The following is a 7,339-nucleotide window of genomic DNA, read 5'->3' on the forward strand; positions in this document are numbered from 1 at the left end:
AACAACAACAACAAAAAAAAAAAAAAAACGAACTTCGAAGAACGATGTACTCCTAGTTTTGAAGCAACAGTGGGCGAAAATCCCACAATCTAAAATTGACGAGATGATTCTCACGATACCCCAAAGGATCAACGAACTCCAGGAAGCGAAAGGAAGATCTACTAGATATTAATTAAATTATAAATATACCAATTCATGTGAATATGACTGAAAATTTTCATTTTTTTCTGAAAAGGTGGTGTCTATTTACTTGTGACCACGTTCTGTATATACGTAAAGAAAATATTTTACCTATTATCGACACTTTTCAGCACGAAATTATGGGTAGTGGTGACATCTGTAGGACAAAATATTAAACATATCTTTAAAATTCACGTGAGAGCGGCAGATTTCTGAATTATTCGTTGTAATTTATTACATTCATTGCCGTGTTTCTTTTGCCAGAATTATGAAATTATCAACGTATTCGAGCCCACAAAGACTGAATAAGTAATAAATCAATAATTTTTAATAAGGATAGGGGAAAAAAATCCAAATATTTTAATCATCTTACCTACTGAATGTGTAAGAATTGGCTAAATGAAGAGAAACTAATCAATAGCATCCACCGCCAACTCTTCGACTACTCTTGTTTAATAGAATACTGGGATTTGACCGTCAATTTTATTCGATCAACGGAAACGAAGTGTGGAGTACACTTTCGTAGCTATGAGAGGCAGGTCGTGTACTCCCGGATTCACAATCCGTGCACGTTAAAACCTACAAGCTTTTTCCAAAAATACTCTAAAGCAACAAAATCTAGAAAATGGCGCCTTCAAAGTAAAGCAAGTTAGTATAAGATTATAACCAATTAACATTGTAAATTATACACACAAAGTTCACACATATGTGTTCATAAAGACACACTAATAGACATTTTGTAATTAGATCGGTTTCCTCAGTTTTTCTAACCACGAAACACATATTTTTGCTTAATGTTGTTTTTTCCTTCTTACGAAAAACCAACATTCACAAATGCTATAGGTCTTGAAAGATGGTATGTGTGCACCGAGGACTTCAGCATTTAGTCAACTTGCGACACGGTCATTGCTATGAACTTTGGTTTTTGCACTGTGAAACGTTTAACCCGAGTTTAGTGCGAATGAAGAGTTCCTGAGAAAAATATTTAAACGACCGTGTCTCCTCTAGTGCCCCCCTGTGGACGTATACCGCTAGAAACCGGATTTCGATACTCGTGGCGGGCAGAGCACAGATAGCCCTTTATGTAGCTTTGTGATTGATAACAAACAACAACCTTTAACAGACAGCAGTGTATGTTTGGTTTATAACAGAAACGAAATAACTCATCATATTAGACATAATAATTTTTACAATTATAGGAAATTAGATTTATAGTTTTAATTAACAACAATTATGTATTTGCATCATTCTGATCTCGCATTATCACGTGCCGAGCGTGGCCCAGTGAACAGTTCCATGATTTGCGTCCAGTTTCTGCCAATAACAATAATAATAAATCGCTCTCTGCACTTTGAGTGTGACGGTCAACAAGAATAGCCCTAGAGCTGGCAGTGGATAACGTTGATCGCCTGCTTTCCCTCTGGTCTATTAGTTCGAAATTAGGCATAGCTAGTCTTCGTGTAGCTTTCTTTGTTTGTTTTAAAGCAAAGCCACATTAGGCTATCTGTTGTGTCCACCAAGGGGAATAGAATCCCGGATTACTTACTCCTGTCCCATCTCCCGACTCGTGTAGTTTAGTGCGAGATCCAACAAACAAACAGTGTATTACTACAAGACTCCCTTGTAAAAGTACTAGATACCAAAAAATAATAATGTTACGTGTCTGGTCGTTAGTTTGTTAATTTTCCGTAAAAATTCTTTAGGAGGAAACTTTAGCGATACAGGTCCTTTCTTAATAAAACTGGTTTATTCTTTCTGAATACAACTTTGCAGTACACTTAATTTCCACAGTCACGCTATAATTCACAACGAACGACTCACGTGCTCGACTCAATTGTCAGTCTTTCTCTGTCTGCAGTTCAATTATATTGTTGCCGTCACTTCTTGGCGGTCTTATATACAAGAATACCGTACATCTAGTAAACACTCGAGGCTTCACGAAGGGGCATGATTTTTCTAGAAGTTCATGACGTGTTACTAGAGTCACGTGACTTCCGCTGTCGTAACAATAATAATCCAATAGAAAACGTTGTTGCTAGTTTTAAAATAAAAATTCGATCCATTTTATTGTTCTTGTTCACATTTATGCGAAATGTGTATACAATGTGTGTTCAGTTATGATCAATAAAGTTCGTGAGAGTAGGCCTAGAACATTCTAAATTGACGTCACGATCCGCCGGTGAGAAAGCTGTAAGTTTTTGGACTTACAATGTCAAAATCCGGGGCTAGATTTTCTGCGGTGAACACAGTAGATAACAAAATGTGGCTGTGCTGTAAAACAAACAATTGACGTCCCGAAACCTGGTAACTTTGCGAAATATCTAGAACAAGGATTAGATATAAATACAGATGAGCCTGTCCATAAGTTAAGTAAGCTTGTAATAAATATTTAAAAACGGTTAAACCAAAAACATCTTTAATACGGACGTTTCTGTTGATTTATTGCAAGTTTACTGATTTGATACTTGTTGGGAAATCAATCCCATCTGTGAAGTTGATGGGTTAGAGACAAGGATGGAAAGTTTGATAGTCATCCCGATAAAAATGGGCTCCTCCAAAAACCTGATGTGGGTTTTAAATCAATCACAATACTTTGACAGAAATGATCATTTACGTCTATCTTCAACCTTTTAAACATTAAGACGGTTTAGATCATATTTTCATACAGAAAAATGAGCATGAATTGTCCCAGAAAAAACAAAATCTTAATTTTTCAACCACTTGCATATCTACTTTTCTTTTTATTCCTAGCCCTCCAAGTACAGATAACCCATTGTGTAGCTTTATGCTTTACTACAAACAAATAAATCTAGCTCCCAGTGGTTCAGCTACAAGTTTCAAGACATATAACTCTAAAAATCGGGTTTTGATATCCTTGTTAGGCGTATGTGTGGTTTTGTGTTTATTAACAAACAAACAAAAACTTCTATTTGATTTTTTAAACTTTGTCTTTGATTTATTTTCCATTTTCATCGATCCACACCTGGTCTGTTAGTATCATTAATGTAAGTAAGAAAGAGCAAAGGCCCAAGCACTTTCCTCTGAGACAGTAGTACTCCGTTTTTAAACAAAGGTACAGTATGGCAGAACTCCATTTATAACCAATATTTTACTTTCTTCAATCCAACCACCCCACAATCAAATTAATTAATCTTCCCAGTTTCCACAACTCCTATCGGCGTGATTTGCTTAGCCAATGTTTTGTATTGTACCTTATTAAAAGCTAAATACACTAAATCTATACCATATCCCTCTTTCAAACAATGCGCTCGAAAAACATAACAGATTACCAGGCAAGATTTACCTGTGGTGAATCAACGTTGGCTTTCATTTATAATATCATATTTCAGTAAACAATTTTGTAAAGCTTCTTTTATAAAACTAATTGTCCTATAATTTCCAGGACAACTCTAATTACGCCTTTAAAAACACAGCTTTTAAAATTATGATATTGTTTAACTTAATCCAGTTTCATTTGTATTTATGATTTTATTTCTCATTTTGCTGAACATTTGTACAGCCCTGATATGACAGCAGCTGATAAGTTAATGGTCTCATTGTTCATGATTTGTGCGCTAGGGGGCTTCTTTGTTGTTTTTGTGTAAGGCGATTCTCAAACTAAGGGTTACACAACAGTGATCTGACTGGGACATAGTAAATATTAATGAAAAAGAGTTTGATTAACTGTGAGATAATTAAACGGTTATAATTAGGCTAACAACGTTTTTACAGGTTAAATTTCAATTAATTACCATGTTTGTTTTGCGCTTCAGAGTTGTAAATTAAGTAACTTAATTGTAAATGTAAAAATGTGGATAAAGCCACAGGAAGTCCTGTTAGCTGGAGCATTATGGTAAGAAAATAGTTTAAATAGGCCTAGATAAAGTCATATTGTTAAGAGTTAAATTATTGATATCTTTTGGACAAAAAAAAATTGCAGTTTCATACAGCATTTTTGCAAGTTTTTTTAGTTTTAGATAATTTGTAGTAATGGTTTTTGAGTAGTGTCAGGGTTAGAGTACACAGTACAGTGATAGTGATACCGATAGTAATTAACTTATGCAATTTTTTTGAAAAACATGTTACAAGTTACATAACCAGTATAAGGTGACATATCTTTTGGATATATTTTAGTATTTGAATTAATGTGAGTATGTGACTTTAGTCTTGTTTGACTCTGATTGCCAAGTCACATATTACTAGTATTAGAAGTTAGAGAGGTATTTCATCTTTTTAACCTAACTTCAGTTAGAACATCGAATCTGGAAGGGGGAACTTTCACAGTCTAGATGGCTGAATGCTCTTTAGCCCATCAAGATCACCCAATAAATAAATAAATAATCTTTGTATACATAAAATAAAAACTTAAACGTTTTAACTGTCAGCACACACCATGTGATCTAGCTAACCATTTTACCAGTTAATAACTAACCAGAAAGGAAGTTTGCCTACTAACCAAATTGGATCTGAGCTTTCATATCTTAATACTTATTTTATCTCCAACCTTATCTTTCCGTGATGCCAACAAACCTTTCATGGACAAATTATCTTGATCCATAGTATTTATAAACATGTGAATTGGATTACCATTAGTTCTTATGTGTGCTTTACTTCGTAGTCAAGTCAGTTTGTTACCCCATTTCAGAACACTTGGTTTAAGAAAGTCAATATATATTTTACAAGAAAAGTATCAAAACTAAACAAGACACTCCAAATGAGATCTAAGTTGTTTGCTTCTGTCTCTGCAGAGAGATGTACTATTTTTTTATTGTTTCTTCTTTCCTTCTATCTTCCAAACAACTTGGTAAGGTTATACATTGACCGAAAATGTTCAGACACCTTTTTCATTTTTGTGATTTGGGCCTTTTTAAGGAGTTTATGGGGTCATAGGTAAAACAACCCAAAAATGTATATTTTGGGCTCCTGTGCAGTCATTACTTACAGCAATCAAAATGAAAATTGGCACAAATATAAATTTTCATGCACCTAACACCAAAATACATAATTTTGGGGGTTTTGATCAATTACTTGGCCATATTTTGACCAGTTTACATGGGATTTGGTGTAAAGATACTTTTCTACAGGTCCCACACATTAACAAACAAAAATGGTGGACTTGCCCATTTTTTGGTGATTATAAGGGGGGGGGGGATGAAGATGCTACACAAAGCATAATTTTAGGGTTTTTTGATGATTACCATGCTGTATTTCACCAACTTGCATGGTATTTGGTACGAAGGTACTTTACAGGTCCTGAACAGAGATATAGAAAATTTTGGAATTTTTGTCTTTTGCTCAATTTTTCAGTGAGAAAAGCACAGCTTGGGGTTTTTGTGAACTATTCATGTGTATGTTAAACAACTTGTTTGGGAGTTGGTACAAAGATACCTTCTGGCAGGTCCCAAGCAGTGATATAGACAGTTTTTGATTTATCTGTGTTTATTTATGATTTTTCTGGTGTCAGAATTGACCATGTTGGGATTGCATGGTGTAAACATGTTGCATTTGCCCATGAATGCTAGCCTCTTTTATTTTAAAGTAAATCTAATAACCTTAATTGCACTTTTCACTGTCCATATATTCAGCCCATTATCAACAATGGGAGAGAAGACTGATAAAAGATAGAAGCTTCTTTTCTAAATTTTTTCCCTGGTTTCTTTTCATGATGTGGTTATGTAACTAACAATAAAGTGTTTAATTGTAAAAAAATTTCTTAAATTTTCAAATCTTCCCCCAAATATGTTTATGGCAAAGAAGTTAGACCTGGCATCAGTTCATTGTTATATGACCCTATTCCACCTCTTTCTCCCTATATAGATGTGATATTCCAATACAGTCATGTGCAAATGGTGTGGGAGTTACAGCAAGTTTCCATAGGCCCAAAAAGTTCTACTTTGCATTTTTAATTGTGATCTTCAAAAATTAACAAATTGTGAATTTTCAAATCCACCAAATATGCTTATGGCAACAACATTAAACCTTGCTTCAGTTCAATGTCATATGACCCTGTTCTACCTCTTTCTCTCTCTCTCATCCCTTTTAAGAGGTCATACATTTGGTCTGTGTTATGCATCATGGTTGCTTTTTGAACTTTTGCGATCCCTCATAGTTGCAGGTTTGAGTTTTCCCATAAAATTCCTTGTCTGCTTTAGTAATTTCTCAAACTTGACAGGTTCACAAAAGAGTCTGCTTGAAATTTCTGCTTTTTCTTTCTTCATTTCAGTTTTCCTTATAGGTAGTAGATTGAAAATGAGTTATTACAAGCATAAAAGGCAGGAACAGTGTAAATGAGAGCATCTTTAAGAGTTCATGTTTATCAATTCTTGCGGTTTACTATACACATTGTTTTTTTTTAAACATATGTATGAATTTTACAATTATTATGATACCTACATAGCCAAGGCCACAAAAGCTGTTGATGACTGTTACCCTACAGATTCTTTTTTTAAACATGTGTATGAATTTAAAAATTTTTACAATTATTATGATACTTACATAGCCAAGGCCACAAAAGCTGTTGATAACTGTTACCCTACAGATTCTTTTTTAAACGTGTATGAATTTTAAAATTTTTACAATTATTATGATACTTACATAGCCAAGGCCACAAAAGCCTTTGAAGACTATTTTCTATAATAAACAACTGTAAAAAATAATAGATATGAATCAATGAGAAGAAGCAAGAGTTATATGAATATCAAACATATATATACATATGAATGTGTGTGTCTGTAAAAGTTATCCAAGTATGGCAACGACCATTAGGATATTTCCGAGTTGTTTCCTCAAAGGTACAAGTAAGAAGTTAGTAAAGGTTTTGAAATGAATTAGTAATTCTTTAAATCTTTTTAAAACTAATAATAAGTATTTCTCTAAATGCATTTAAAGTAAGAAAATTTTAAAATTGGTATTGGGTCGTTGAGGAATGCTGAAGGAAAGGTAGTTACAGAAGAGTATAGGATAGTTTAGTAGCAGAACTTTTATTTTTTCTTCAGTCTTTAATAAAGAAGGCGTGAAAAGTATTCCGGACCCTGAGAAATTTGTAGTGGAAGTATGATAGATGTATGAAAACTTAATATTAACCTTAGAATTGTAAAAGAAAAGTTGGGAAGTTTGAAGAAAATATGATAAGGATCCTAGGATAGTTATTTTTCCAAGG

The sequence above is a fragment of the Limulus polyphemus genome, unplaced genomic scaffold, assembly GCF_000517525.1.
Source record: "Limulus polyphemus unplaced genomic scaffold, Limulus_polyphemus-2.1.2 Scaffold6266, whole genome shotgun sequence".
NCBI lineage: Eukaryota > Metazoa > Arthropoda > Merostomata > Xiphosura > Limulidae > Limulus > Limulus polyphemus.